The sequence below is a fragment of the Hyaena hyaena genome, unplaced genomic scaffold (assembly GCF_003009895.1).
Source record: "Hyaena hyaena isolate Hyena2069 unplaced genomic scaffold, ASM300989v1 scaffold_191, whole genome shotgun sequence".
Classification (NCBI taxonomy): Eukaryota; Metazoa; Chordata; class Mammalia; order Carnivora; family Hyaenidae; genus Hyaena; species Hyaena hyaena.
Window position 1 is genome coordinate 1,954,961 of NW_024080824.1, and position 16,742 is coordinate 1,971,702.

Sequence of the window (16,742 nt, forward strand, 5' to 3'; positions counted from 1 at the left end):
GGGAACCAGAAAGATGGTAACACTCACTACCTAACTTGCTTACACTGTGCAGCCCACCCCCCTTCCCACTCTCGAGCCAGCCCCATGGCTGCTGGTACCCTCTTGCTGAGAACAGGTATGCAAACTTTACTAACACTGAATGTCCTGTCCCTGCATACTTTGCAGATCTGACCCCATCCAATTACACTCTTGGCTAGCTCCCATCCAAAGTAGTGCCACAATGGGGCGCCTGGGTGGCTTAGTCGGTTAAGCGTCCAACTTTCGCTTAGGTCATGATCTCGCGGTTCGTGGGTTCAAGCCCCGCGTCGGGCTCTGTGCTGACTGCCAGCTCAGAGCCTGGAGCCTGTTTCAGTCTGTGACTCCCTCTCTCTCTGACCCTCACCTGTTCACGCTGTCTCTCTCTCTCTCCTAGAAATAAATAAAAAAATATTAAAAAAAAAAAACAAAAAAACAAAGTAGTGCCACAAGTCTGGCAGTGTGCAAGCAGCCCTGAAAGAAGCTGGCACCACTCCAAAGTGACTCGTCTCAAGTAGAAGAAAAGATAACCAAACATACCAGTCTCACTGTGCCCCAGCAGGGGGTGGGGGCAGACAGCTGGTCTGACTGTAAGCCGCACTCACCAGTGAAAGCTTCTCCAGAGACAACACAGGGAAAATGCGCTGTGTTTTTGGTGGTACTGTATCTCTGGCAAATGCCTTGTCTAATTTAATTCAAGCCCAAGTCAGCCCCCAGACTGGTCCATTAACACCACAGAAACCAAATACAGCCCACAACAGGCCAAACAAAGCTACTGCAGATGATAGGACTAATGGAAAAAGTGGCCAAGACACAACAGTGTGTAGGAACACACATAGCAGACACCCCTGAAGCCCCAGGTTCTAGTGAACAGGGGATACTGCACCGCAGGGCACTATCAGACCTCTTCTTCATAAGTCTACTACTTTCAAGACTAAGAGATATAGCTGACTTTCCTAACACACAGAAGCAGGCAGAGAGTTAGACAAAATGCAGAGACAGAGGAATATGTCACAAATGAAAGAACAGGACAAAATCACAGCAAGAGACCTAAGTGAAGCAGAGGTAAGTAATATGCCTGGTAGAGAATTTAAAGTAATGATCATAAAGAAACTCACTAGATTTGAAATAAAAATGGAAGAACAGTGAGACCTCTAACAAAGATATAGAAAACATGACAAAGAACCAATCAGAGATGTAGAACTCCATAAATGAAAATAAATGTAACACTAGATAGAATAAATAGTAGACTAGGGGAACGAGAAGAATGGACCAGTGACCTGAAGGACAGAGTAATGGAAAGTGATCAAGCTGAACAGGTGAGAGAAAAACAAACAAACAAACAAACAAAAACAACCCAAAAATGAGAATAGCCTAAGGGAAGTCCATGACATCAGAGCATTATAACATCCATGTTATAGGGACTCTCAAGAAGATAAGAGGGGTGCCTGGGTGGCTCAGTCAGTTAGATGTCTGACTTTTGATTTCAGCTCAGGTTATGATCTCATGGTTTGTGAGTTTGAGCCTTTCATCAAGGCTTGGGACTCTCTCTCTCTGTCTCTCTCTGTCTCTCTCTCTCTGCTCTTCCCCTGCTCACACGTGTGCTCTCTCCCTCTCTAAACAAACAAACAAATAAATAAATAAATAAATTTTTAAAATAAGAAGAGAAAGAAAAGGGGGCAGAAAATGTATTTGAAGTAATAATAGCTGAAAACTTCCTGAATCTGGGGATGGAAACAGAAATCCAGATCCAGGAGACAGAGAGGTCCCCCAACAAAATCAACTCAGAGACCCACACCAAGACATATAACAATTAAAATGGCAAAAGGTAGTGATAAATAGAGAATTTTAAGAGCACTAAGAGAAAAGAATACAGTTACACACCTGGGAACCCCTCCCCTATCTCATAAGGCTATCGGCTGATTTCTCAATAGAAACTTTAGAGGCCAGAAGAGAGTGGCACAATATATTCCAAGTGCTAAAAGGAAAAAAAACAAACAAACATGCAGCCAAGAATGTTCTATCCAGCAAGATTATCCAAAATAGGGAGAGACATAAAGAGTTTTCCCGGTAAATAAAAGTTAAAGGAGTTCATGCCCACTAAGCCAGTCCTATAAGAAATGTTAAAGAAAGATTCTTGGAGTGGAAAGGAAAGGCCATAAGTAAGAGTTAGAAAAGTAAGAAGCACAAAATCAGTAAAAATAAATATATCTGTAAAAATCAGTTAAGGAAGTTATAAAATAAAAAGATGTAAAGTATGACACCATTTACCTAAAAGGCTGGAGGGAGAGGAGTAAAGAATGGGTTCAAACTTATACAACCATCAACTTAATGTATACTGCTATATGAAGAAGATGTTACATACAAACTGAATGGTAACCACAAATCAAAAACCAATAATTGATATGAAAAAAAAGTATGGAAAAGGAATCCAATTTTTACTACTAAAGGAAGTCCACTAATTGTGACAGAAGAGAGCAAGCAAGGAAAGAAACAGAGAAGAACTACAAAAACAACCCTAAACCAAAACACCAAATTGCAATGAGTACATACCTATCAATAATTACTTTGAATGTAAATGGTCTAAATACTCTAATCAAGACATAGGGTGACAGAACAGATTTAAAAAAACAAGACCCATCTTTATGCTGCCTACAAGAGACTCATTTCACACCTAATACACATGCAGGAGAAGCATTTGTCATGTAAATGAATATGAAAAGAATGCTGGGGTAGCAGTATTTATATGAGACAAAATAGACTTTAAAACAAAGACTGTCACGAGAGACAAAGAAGGACACTATATAATCATAAAAGGAATAGTCCAACAAGATGATATAATAATTGTATTTATACACCCAGCATGGGAGCACCCAAATACATTAAGCAGTTAACAACAAACATAAAAGAACTAATCCATAGTAATACAATAGTAGGGAACTTTTAACACCTCACTTACATCAGTGGACAGATCATCCAAACAGAAAATTAGAAAGGAAACCATGGCTTTGAATGACTCATTGAACCAGAAGGATTTAACAGATATATTCAGAACATTCCATCCTAAAACAGCAGAATACACATTCTTTTCAAGTGCACGTGGGACATTATCCAGAATGATCACGTATTAGGCAACAAAACCAGTCTCAACAAATTCAAAAATACCAAACCAGTCCATGCATCTTTTGTGACCACAATGCTATGAAACTAGAAATCAACCACCCCCCCAAAATCTGGAAAGAGTACCAATACATAGAGATTAAATAACATGCTACTAAACAATAAGAGCCCAAACAAGAAATCAAAGAGCAAATAAAAAATATGTGGAGACAAATGAAAGTGGAAACACAATGGTCCAAAATCTTTGGGATGAAACAGAAGTGATTTTAAGAGGGAAGCATATAACAATATAGGCCTACCTCAAGAAGCAAGAAAACCTCAAACAACCTAACTTTACACTTAAAGGAGCTAGAAAAAGAAGAACAAACAAAACCTCAAACCTGTAGAAGGAAGGGAGTAATAAATATTAGGGCAGAAATAAACGAAATAGAAGCCAACACACACACACACACACACACACACACACACACACACGAAACAATAGAACGCATAAATGAAACCAGGAGTTAGTTCTTTAAAAGAAAATCAACAAAATTGATAAATCTTTAGCTCATCAAAAAAAAAAAAGAAAGAAAGAAGAAGGCTCAAATAAACAAAATTGGAAATGAAAGAGAGAAATAACAACTGATAACCACAGAAATACAAAGGATTGTGAGAGAATATTATGAAAATTTATATGCCCAAAAAATTGACAACCTAGAATAAAGGGATAAATTCCTAGAAACACATAACCTCTCAAAACTGAATCAGGAAGAAATAGAAAATTTGAGCAGACCAATTACCAGCAATGAAATTGAATCAGTAATCAAAAAACTACCAACAAACAAAAGTTCTGGACCAGATGCTTCACAGATGAATTCTACCAAACATTTAAAGAAGAATTAATACTTATTCTTCTCAAACTTCCAGAAAATAGAAGAGGAAGGAAAACATCCAAATTCGTATGAGGCCATCATTACCTTGATCTAGAACCAGATAAAGACATACAAAAAAAAAGAGAGAGAGAGAGAGAGAGGACTACAGGCCAGTATCTCTGATGAAAATAAATGCAAAAATCTTCAGTAAAACATTAGCAAACCAAATCCAACTATACATGAAAAAAATCATTCACCACAAACAAGTGGGATGTATTCCAGGACACATTCAATATTCATGAATCAGTCAACATGATACATTACAATTCTTCAAAATATTGAAGAAGAAACAAATGGAAAGAAATTCCATGCTTGTGGATTGAAAGAACAAATATTAGTGTTTTTTTAATGCTTATTTATTTATTTTGAGAAAGAGAGAGCATGAGCAGAGGAGGAACAGAGAGGGAGACACAGAATCCTAAACAGATTCCACACTGTCAGTTCAGAGCCTGACACAAGCTCAATCCCACAAATGAGATTATGACCTGAGCTGAACTCAAGAGTTGATTGCTTGACCAACTGAGCGACCCAGACACCCCAAGAACAAATATTATTAATATGTCCACATTACCCAAAACAACCTCAGATTTAATGCAATTCCTGTCAAAATAACAACAGCATTTTTCATAGAACTAGAACAAACCACTGTAATATTTGTATGAAAGCACAAGAGACTCTGAATACCCAAAACAATATTGAAAAAGATAAACAAAGCTGGAGATACCACAATTCCAAATTTCAATTTATACTACAAAGCTGTAGTAATCAAAACAGTATAGTATTGGCACAAAAGTAGACCCATAAATAAATGGAACAAAATAGAAACCCCAGAAATAAACTGTGATCATATGATGAATTAATCTTCAAGAAAGGTGGCAAGAATGTGCATTGGGAGTCTGTTCAATAGATGATGATGGGAAAACTGGACAGCTATATGCAAAAGAATTAAACTGGGACGCTTTCTGATACCATACACAAAAATAAACTCAAAGTGGATTAAGGACCTACATATATGAGCTGAAATTATAAAAATCCTAGAAAAGAGCACAAGCAATAATTTCTCTCACATTGGTCATAGCAGCAGTTTTTAACTGAACCATCCAAGTGCCTTAAGAAGTAGAACATTTCATGCCCATTCACCTGGATCCTAAATGGGAGAAGGAAGATATTTTCATACTGTAAGGACATTTTTGGAACAATTAAGGGAATTTGAATATAGATTGTTACATATTAATTATATAATATTATGAAATTATTAATTTTCTCCAGTTTATGTAGGATAATATTCTTTTTTGTTAATGTTTTATTTATTTCTAGGAGAGAGAGAGACAGCGTGAGCAGGGGAGGGTCAGAGAGAGAGGGAGTCACAGACTGCAACAGGCTCCAGGCTCTGAGCTGGCAGTCAGCACAGAGCCCAATGCGGGGCTCGAACCCAAGAACCGTGAGATCATGACCTAAGCAAAAGTCGGACGCTTAACCGACTAAGCCACCCAGGCGCCCCTATGTAGGATAATAATCTAATCAGGACATTCATGAAACATTTAGTGTTAAAGATGTCTTCAACTTACTTTCAGAGTTTGGAGAGAAGAAATTACAGATGTATATATGGAGAAAGTGAGATACAGAGCAAATGCAGCAAAATGTTAATTGGTGAATCTAAGTGAGAAATATGTAGGAATTAATTACACTATTTTTTATACTTTTAAAGTAAGAATTTGAGGAGGGAGAGGATAAAAACTCTGAAGGCCAACTGAACTTCAGGTGGGATGTTGTAATATTCCAAATGTGAAGTGACAGTGGTTTATCCAGGGTGGTGATGGTGGAGAGGGAGGGAAAAGACAGGACTTTAAAACAAAACTATGAAGTAGAATTGGCAAGATTTGTTGATAGCTTGACATGGGTGTTAACCAGGAAAGGGAAGAATTTTGGAATGAATAGTGATGCAAATGTTGGTTCCCTTGAGATAAGGAATAAAGAAGGAGGCAGTGGAGGTGGCAGAAAAGGAGGTGGTGAAATCAATGTTGGATAATCATCACCAATCAGGATTTTTGGACCTACAAAGCTCTCGTGATAACCACAACATTTTATAGACCTGATTGAAAAGCCACCCATTTTTCCCTAGAGGACATTGCAATGTAGTTCACAATAAATCGTAAAACCAAGAAGTATGTCAGGCACTCACAAATACATTACACATATAATCCATACACAGTCCAATGAAATAATTATTTGGCATATTTTTTCCTCTGAGCCTAGTTCCTGACTCTTAAACAGGGTTAGTACTTAGTCATGTTGTAATAAACCATAGGAAAGCAGGAATTGTATTGTGTTCCAGTACCTACTCTAATACTTATGTATATAATAAATGCTTAATAAATACATGTTCAATTAAATATAACATCTCTGAAATTTCCCCACATTCACTTTTCATTCTACCAATAAACAGGCTTGTGCTATGACCAGTTACAACAAAGTTATTGATTTGTTCGTGCCCTAAGAAGAATCTAGGGTAAAAATAATAGTACATATTATGTTGATAAAAGACATATTTCATTTAATATTGAGTATAATCATGAAAATAATATTTTTACATATTATAGCTAAAGAAATTGACTCTCAGAAAGATTAAATGGTAGTAACTTAACCTATGCTGGTAAGAAGCAGAACTGGCAAACAGACATGGGCCTCACCTGCCCCACAGGTGCTGTAGAAAATGCGGAGCTTAAAAATTGAGTAAGAAATGAAACAACTGTGAACTTTATGTGATCTCAGACACTGCTTCAGGGAATGTACAATGACACTCTGTACAGTTTCACTTTTAAGCGTAGAATTGTGCCTTTTCTGAGAAGAGATTGGAATTCATGAGGGGTGAGATGGGTGCTGTGGGTACATGCGTACACAGACATACACCATCTTTCACTGGTGATTATAAGTAGTAAACATTGAAATTTATGTCCTAAGAGGAACTAAACTTAAGTCTTTATGAAGTAAAGATAGGTTAGTCATCTATTATAACTCTAACTCAACTACAGTGTAATTTGTTGTCAGATTACCACCATGTTAAAAGTGCATAAAGATAACACTTTAGGAAGACAATCTTAAAACATTTGTAAGAAGATCAGAAATCTAATGTGATATAATACAGTGTAGACAAAATATTTTATAAGTTTTACATGTTCAGAGTTTGGCTTCATTTGAAATTTCTATAGTACACTTGCTTTCTCCTCTTAATGTAAACTTAATATACTTCTGAGACTGACTGCAAAGCACATTTGAGTTAGTGTGCTAGGAAGGATTACTTCATACTATGTAAGAATCAATATTAAAGTTGTCTCTAAATGATAGATATTTTCTGCTTAAGCAAATTATATAAAATCATTTAAGAATTCCTACGAGTATCACTGTTCAGAAATCTCACTGGCTTACCTAAAATGCTCACCATTTAAGTTTTAATGTGCTAAGCATTGCCTTAGTTTTAGATGGTGCTTAAAAAAACTAAGCCCTTCAGAAAAAAAATTTAAGTCTCAGGTAATTATATCAATGTGTCTTGCATTCATTCATGTTCATTTCCTTATTCTTTTGTAGTTATTTTACAATACATGTTCATATTGAGGCATGATTTATATACAGTACCATATACCCCTTTAGGTGTATAGTTCAAGGAATTTTGACAGATATTTGTAGTCATTTAAATACTACAACTAAGACGTGGGACATTTTCATCACTCTAAAAGTTCCATTTTGTCTCCCTAATACCAGTTTCCTCCCCACTTCCCCAGTTTCTGCCAGCCACTGATTTGGTTTCTGTCCCACAAGTTTTATGTTTATATACTAATTGCAATGCTTGGTGCTAGGGATACAGAGACAACCCCTAGACAATTCACTTTAGGGGAAAGGTCTTATTATCAGGTGATGGAGACAGGCTTGTCAACAGAATATTACCACAGGGTAAAAGCTACTACAAACAATGTAATATACTTTGGTGGCACAGAAAACATACAGCTAATTTTGTGGATATTGGGAGATACCTTACATTAAGAGGATGGTAATTGATTTAGGTCCTGAAAGGAGGAGTTAGAAAAAGACAAACAAGGAGGTGAGATAAGACTTTCTGGCTGAGAACAGTATCTGCACATAGGCACTAAGTTATGAATGTTTTGGTGTCTTCTGAAAGTGAGGTGAAGATAAGTGCGGATAAAATCTATCTGCTCAAGGACTATGTAATAAAAGGGTCAACATTCTAGTCCTTAAGCATTTGCTTCCCAACTTTAGGCTTTTGGGACTCATTTCTGGAGTGTCTAAACTAATGAAATAATCTATCAACACTGTTTAGCCATATATCTTTGCAGTTTAAATGTGATTTTTAATTACATAGTAAAAGGCTCTGGTTTGAGTGACCAGCAAACCAGTAAGGAAGTTAACTGAATTTGAAGCATCAGTAAATAGATGAGGAAACAGTTTTAGAAATGGAGAACATTTCTTCATTCTATAGAAATCATACCTAAGGCCACTTCCAGGTGACACAGAAGTCTTAATTTGGTGTCTGTTTATTCCGCCCCGTCTTTTTTTCCTCATGTAATTTCCTGTTTTAGTTTGCTGTTCAGAAATGTTTTTCCTGTGAGAAATAGAAAAATTAACAGTGGCATAAACTATAAGGCCATTTCTTATTTTCTTTATAAGGAGACTACTGCTTGTTGGACTCAGAATTGGTCAAAATACCATCAAGGACCTAGACTTTTCTAACTTTTTCTCCAATATCCTTAGCATCTTAACCAACTGAGCCACCCAGGCGCTCCTCTCCAATATCCTTAGCATCTTATCCACATATTTTTGTCTTATGTTATTTGCCAGAGGGCTGCACAATTCTTAAATATCACATTCACATTCAAGACAAAAAGAAAGAAGAAGCAGTGCAGTGAGCTCATTTTTTTCAACCGTCCTTTTAGAAAGCTACTCAGAAGGTGGCTCCTATCAGTTCATCAGAACTGGGTCATATGTATACCCAATAGATCAAAGGGAGGCCAGGAAAATGAGGACCTGGTTTTCCTGGATTTATTGCAGAAAGTGCCAAAGAGAAAAGAGGGATTAAGAGGGCTTTTATGTTGCCAGTCAACAGTGTTTGCCACATATCTCAACAGTCTTTTGATTCCCATTTCATAAAGGAAATTACTACTAGCCTCAAATGCAAGAATTCTGGATGTTCTTTCTGTGTGCAACATCTCTTCTACTTCCATCTCTTCCTACCAAAATCGTTAGACTCTTCAACACCATTTCAGTTGCCACACGTATTCTTCTCAACTTGATAATACCCTTATATCTTCAATTCTTTCTTTAGGTTTAACTTCCATAGCCAGGTCTGCCAATCTCTAATCCATTCTCCAAAGATATCACATCAGCTTTACTCATTTATGTGACTGTCTATTGCTCTAGAAGTGGGTACAAAATCTACAGCCTGGCTCATAAAATTCTAGGTGTTCTGGCCCTTGATATTTGGGTCCCGCTACAGTTTCATCTTTAGGCATGACCCTTCTACCTCTACTCCAGTCACATTGAACTTTCAGTTCCTCCTATGAACTATTTTCTCTTTCCCTTCCTAGCCTTTACACAAACTATTCCCTTGCCCTGAAAAACTGTTCATTGCATTCTGGTGATGTCTCAACCCACTTCATTTAGCTGACGTCTTTCATGTCCTCCCTCAATTATTCTCAGTGTTCTTAGATCATACAGGGTTTCCCTCTCAGATGTCATTGTCACACGGTGTTATAATTGCTTATCTAATTCTCTATCACCCCTCATGGACTCTAAGCTGCATGACAGAGCCTATCAAAGTGCTTTTTAAAATAGATGCTCTATAAATATTTTGGTAATAAATAAATTAGTGACTTGAGCTCAGACTAGGACTCATCAAGTTTAACTGGATTAAATGGGAAATAATTAAGAAATATATAAATGTACTTTAACAATTTGGTGTACAAACAGCTTTGATATTTAAAGTTGAGCTTTAAGATTAAATTATAGAGAAAAATAGGTATCAAAATGTATTTGTTAAATGTGAGCTCTTAGTGACAATTATGGGAAAGATGTGTTAACAGCATAACCCCAAATCTATTTTTGCTGTATCAGCCCACATAAGTTAAACTATTGAAGTATACTTATTCATTTAATGAAGGATTTCAAAACTGAAGAGAAAAAAAATCATTATTCCAGCAGTGATTTGTCATTACAGGTCTGAACTGCCAGAGGCATCAAGCCACCCAAAATCTAAACACCATGAGTCACAAACCAGACAGGTCTTTACGGTGCCTGAATTCCAGTTCCCAATCACAAAGTTAACTATAAACGTGACAACATTTTAAGATAAAAGAACTGATACTGCAAGGGACATTTTGTTACACACATTTCTATATACTTAGGAAAGAAACTCATGGAATAAAAGGTGTATTCAAGTAGCAAAATAGTTCACAATATGGATTCATATTCTAAATAAGCTCTCAGGCAATAAAAACTTTTAGAATCATTTTTAAAGCAATTTTCTTCTCAAAAATTTTATATTCCCTGTAAAATAAGAAGCATTTGGGTCTGTTGGATGGATTCCATTGGTACATGATAGGCACTCAAATATTTGTTGTCTAGATTGACTCAAATAAATATAAGGAAATCTAGATTCTAATCCCAGCTGTATGAAAGTAGGTAGGTCACTTAACCTAACACTAATAAATATGTGAATTATGTGGTATACTTGAAAGTGATTATTGCTTTTGGAAAGAAGAGGGTAAGTAAGATTGAGAAAATTAGAAGTAAGGATGGGTGGTTAGGTGGGTGCATATGCTTGAGAAATATGAGCCTTCAGTAAAATACTATCTACCATTATTATTACTTTGGTTTACATCTGTAAATAAAAACATTAGGTTGGTGACTCTAATGCTTGAAAAATATTTGTGTTCCGTTTTAGGATTTTGAGGCTAAGGAGCTCTCTAGCAAACTCCTTGTTCTTTAGTTTCATAAAGTTATAGTACTTCTATTGGTAGCTCAAGAAGTTTTTGTTTTTATGTTTCATTTGATGTCTACAAAACTGTCTAACCTTAATAATGTAGGGATTACCAAATTAATTTTTAAAATACATTGATTTGTTTAAAACAACATAATCTCAACATAAATTTTTAGTATATTTAAGAAAAAATATAAAATAATATGAGATAGTAATTTTCTGTCTACCCAGTTTCCTTTAAATCATATCTTTTTGGTCATTGATTCATTATTATTTTAAGTTTTTCAACAAATACTGGCACACAGCCCCATTCTAACACATTCCTGTTTGAAATTGACATAGTTATCATTGTCTTGGAAACAAACATTTGCAGCACATGTGTTAGGACCTGTTCCCAAGATTGTTCAGCATCATTAAAAGTAGGTGTTCTGCATTGCTATAAATTGTAAACTAGAATCCAGACTGTCAGTCTCAGATGAGTTTCTACATGAATATTAATTTTGAAAAAAATAAAAGAAGGAAAAAGAGAAGTTCTGAAGTGTTTAAACCAGCTTTACCATATTTGTTGAGGACATGAGAAAGGATATATATAATGCATGTTGTTTCTATAGTAATTTTACTATTCCTTTCCCTGTACAAGTATCTAGATTCCAGTAAAGTAAAATATACAATATTCCTAAATGTTCTAATATTCTGATAATCTTCCATTCTTCATCTTCTTCTAATTTCTTAGTTGGTATATGTTGTACTTTCATAATTCCAGAAACTTTGGTAGAAAAATTGTGATAATTTAAAAAATAATATGTATTAGTTATTTATTGCTGCATAACAAATTATCCTCTAAAATATAGTGGGTTAAAGCAACAAACATTTATTATTTCACAGTGTTTATGAGCATTGGGAAGTCATTAGGAGTGACTTAGCTGGGTGATTCTGGCTCAGGGTTTCTCATGAGATAGCAATCAACTTTTTAGCTGAGGCTACAATTATCCTAAGAGTCAAGTAAGACTGAATAATCCACTTCCAAACTCACTCACCTGGTTATATGCAGATTATGGGTCCTCACTAGTCAGCCTGGCCATGCCAGCTAGCATCTCCAGAGTAAGTAATCCAAAAAGAGAATGATAAAAGTGTCTTTCATAATCTCATTTCATTACTGACATGCCATCACTTCTGCTGTATTCTGCTGTTCACATAGACTAATCTAGTACAATGTGGGAGGGAACTATACATAGATGTGAAAACCAGGAATCAGGGATCATTGGGGACCATCTTGGATCATCGGCTATCACAATATATATTTAGCTACTAGTCACCAATCTACCTGCTGACCTCTAGATTAGAGTCTAGTGACCTTATACCAAACTATTTTTGTGTGTATTTAGGCAAATAATTATTTCTGTTTTTACTAAGAGACTATCTCTGAATTGGCTTTTCCCTTGCGGCAAGACTATAGTACACCTTTGACATACTCAGCATTACATTTTCTGAAAAAACTTTTAAAACTAATTCTAAAGATGAGACATAAAGCAGGGTGCCTGGGTAGCTCAGTTAGTTAAGCATCCGACTTCAGCTCATGCCATGATCTCACTGACCGTGAGTTCGAATCCCACATCAGTCTCTGTGCTGACAGCTCAGAGCCTGGAGCCTGCTTCAGATTCTGTGTCTGTCTCTCTCTCTCTACCCCTCCCCCACTCATGCTCTGTCTCTCAAAAATGAATAAATGTTAAAAAAGAAAAGAAAAGAAAAGAAAAGAAAAGAAAAGAGAAAAGAAATAAAGAAACTTGGGGCACCTGGGTGGCTCAGTCGGTTGAGCATCTAGGTTGGCTCAGGTCATGATCTCACAGTCCATGGGGTCGAGCCTCGCATTAGGCTCTGTGCTGGCAGCTCAGAGCCTGGAGCCTGTTTCAGGTTCTGTGTCTCCTTCTCTCTCTTCCCCTCCCCAGTTCATGCTTTCTCTCTGTCTCAAAAATAAATAAACATTAAAAATATTTTTAAAAAGAAATAAAGAAACATGATAATCTTCTGAAGAAATAAGCAAAAAAATGAATCAAAAGCCTGAAATTAGGGAAATGGTAACATTTCCCTATGTGCCTGGGTGGCTTAGTTTGTCTAAGTATCTGACTCTTGATTTTGGCTCAGGTCATGATCTCATGGTTTGTATGTTCAAGATGGGATTCTTTCTCTCTCCCTCTCTCTCCAACCTCCCCTACTCACGTGGGCTCTCTCTTTCTCTCTGTCAAAATATGTAAATAAAACTAAAATCTAAAAAAGAAAAATGGTGAAAAAAGGAAATGGCAACTCAGTGAGTGGGAGTGAATTTACTCAGCTCAGACCTGTGATGAAAACTCATATTCAGACATATATAAACACATACATACATATATGTAGTGGGATGTCATGGTTTTACAAAAATGGCCTTGTGAGACACTTAATGGGAGTTTGCATTTCTGGTCAGAATTATTCCTGGAATCCTTTCCATGTCAGTAGCTCTAATTCATTACTTTTAATGATTGCATAATATTCCATGGTATAAATGCACCATTGTGTCTTTAAAGGAGAATATTCCACAAAGTGAGAGTTTTAACAATGGTTGTTCTAAGTCCCAGTCCTTGACCCCATACATCTAGAAGCTCCGGGCCAAGAGAGCTCCCCATGCAAAATGACTGCTTGATAACAGATGGGACTGATAATTGCACTGGGATAGTTCTTTTACAAGTGGAAAAAAAGGTCAAATATTTTAAATAATTGCTGAAGTTTATAGGAATGATGATTGTAAGGATTTTGGAGGTTGCTTGGTTTTGAGAAGTACCTTAAGGGGGAGGGGCAGGAAACCCTTACTTACTCTTTCTAAAAATACAGGTCTTATCCTCTTTTAAAGCTTAAAACTCTTCAAAGACTTCCACTGCCCTTGGAAGATCCAAATTGTGTAGAACAGCTTATTAGGCATCTCAAAATCTGTTTAGTTCTCTTGTTCTCTCAGCTACATCTCCACCTTTGCACTCAGTTCTTAAACCATTCTGAACTATCAGAAAGAAACCTTGGAAACTTGATGGTGTCACTCATTTCTGACCTTTTTTATATACTTTTTTTTCCTTTAAACTACTCAAATTACTGCTTTCCTAGGTTCTGTTCACTTTTCAAGTCTCAACTTTGACCTCACCTTCTACGAATGACTTAGCCTGATGCATACACCTGTTGAGGCCTCATTGCTTTGTGCTCCCATAATGCCTCACTGTTGTAATTACGTATTCAATTATACATTTTTCCTATACTCTTGCCTTCCAGAGATGGTATCTATTCGTTGCATATTCCCAGTACTTGGCACTTGAGAGGTGTTCAGGAAAAATTTGTTGAATGAATGAATACATAAAAAGCTAAGGCTGCTAGGAAGAATTAAGTAAAGCTGATTTGGAAACTTGAATTTTGGCCGTAGGGTATGGCAGTAGAAAGACTTGGGGAGATAAGATGATGATCTGTCTAAATGGGTAGGAGGCACCTTGAAGTTAATGTGTAGCAATCCGTGTTGAAGAAATTTGTTAATCTTTGATTAAATGATTCAGCAGTATTTTGTAATTAAAATAACTAATAGTTGCAAAATGCTGTAAGTATGGTCCAAGCAGAAGCCACAGGATTAAAATATTAGCATAGATGGGCGGCTGGGTGACTCAGTTGGTTGAGCATCAATCTTGGTCTCAGGGGTCATGATCTCATGGTTCATGAGTTTGAACCCTGCATCAGATGAGCTTGAGCCCTTGTTTGGGTGAGCTCAAGTCCCACATCAGGCTCTGTGCTCAGAATGTAGAGCCTGAGTGTGATTCTCTCTGCCACTTTCTCACATACTCTCTCTCTCAAATAAATAAATAAACTTAAAAAATATATTAGTATAGAGTAAAATTCAATATAATTTGTTTTAAATCACTTAAATTTAGGCAGTACAAGTACTAGGAAAATTATAAGGCAGTCTCCACAAAAATATGCTTCCAAGAAAAAAAAAAGCAGACTGTATTATATCAAAATATCATAGTATTTTTAAATAAATAATCTTCCTAAATCAATTAGATAAATAATCTATTCACTGTTGTCCCATGATATGATAAATAACAGTAATTTTCATAGATGATATAGACTATCAAGTATTTCATCACATGTTATTAAATCGTTAATAACTATCATATTTTTGAATCGTTAGTACATATTAGTTCTCTTAAAAATTGAATGAATAAATTAAAAAACTATTGATATAAAATCACATACCATATAACATATATATTTACAGTGTGCAATTCAGTATTTTTTAGCATATCCACAAGGTTGTGTAACCATCATCACAATCTAATTTTACAGTGTTTTCTTCTCCTCTACAAGAAACTTCTCATTCCCCTCTTGTTCCTCTAGCCAAAGGCAACCACTAATGTGTCTATAGATTTACCTATTCTGTCTATAGATTTACGTATTCTGGATATTTTATATAAATGGAACTATACAGTATATTGTTTTTGAATCTGGCTTCTTTCACTTAGCAAACTATTTTTTTAAAGGTTTATCCACACCGTAGTATCTCAGCATTTCATCCTTTTTTATCACCAAAAATATTCTATTGTGTGGTTATACTGCATTTTATTTATCCATCAATGGTTGGACTGAATAAACTTTTTAAAGTGTTTGAGTAAATTACCCTAATCCTTAGCTACAAAAGAGTTTATTAGAGGAATAAAATAAAATCAATTGATTACCAAAATACCCTCTGATCTGGGTTGGTTCAAAAGAGTTTGAGTAGGGGCGCTTGGGTGGCTTAGTCGGCTAAGCGTCCTACTTTCGCTTAGGTTGTGATCTCGCAGTTCGTGGGTTCAAGCCCTGTGTCAGGCTCTGTGCTGACTGCCAGCTCAGAGCCTGGAGCCTGTTTCAGTCTGTGACTCCCTCTCTCTCTGACCCTCCCCTGCTCACGCTGTCTCTCTCTCTCTCCTAGAAATTTAAAGAAAAAAAAAAAAGAGTTTGGGTAATGAAGATTTCTAGAAAGAATATTTTCTCTTCCAGATCAGGATTCCGTGGTTTCTAAAGTATGTCACTTTACTTCACAAGCCTGACGTGAGGAGAAGTGATTTAATACAACCACCTATTTGTAATAACTTAGGTGCAGGGTAGGGGCTGGAGTAGTCCTGTCCTTCCTGCGATTTCAGGCTGCCTCAGTGCTCCTCTCTTGTCAACCCCATTGAATTCTCCACCGCCTTGATTTCTGTCTACTTTTGTGTTCCTTGAGTCCACAGCAGATTTCATATCTTCCTATACCCTGCTATGATCTCCCTTCTCCACCCAATGCTGTTTGACCTTCTAGAGAATGTCCCTTATTATGCTGTTTGATAACTCCAGAAATATTTTATCTTCGATAGTAGGCATGGAGAGGCAGTGCCAATGGAAAGTCCTTTTACAGTCTTTGGACATATTTTCCCCCTCTGTTTTCTTTGGCAACTATTTCAAACATATTTACCCATTTTCAAATGCTCTCATTCTTATATAAAACATAATGAATCGCACTCAGCAGAGGACCTTGCAATTGAGAAAATTTTACGGATTAAGGAAGAATTCTCCTACCACTGTAGCTACATTTGAACACTCTTGTATTTTGGTGTTCTTGATCTCTGCTCTTGATTTCTATCTCTTTAAAGATCATGTTCCTCCTCTTGTCCACATTTTCTCTGGTTTCT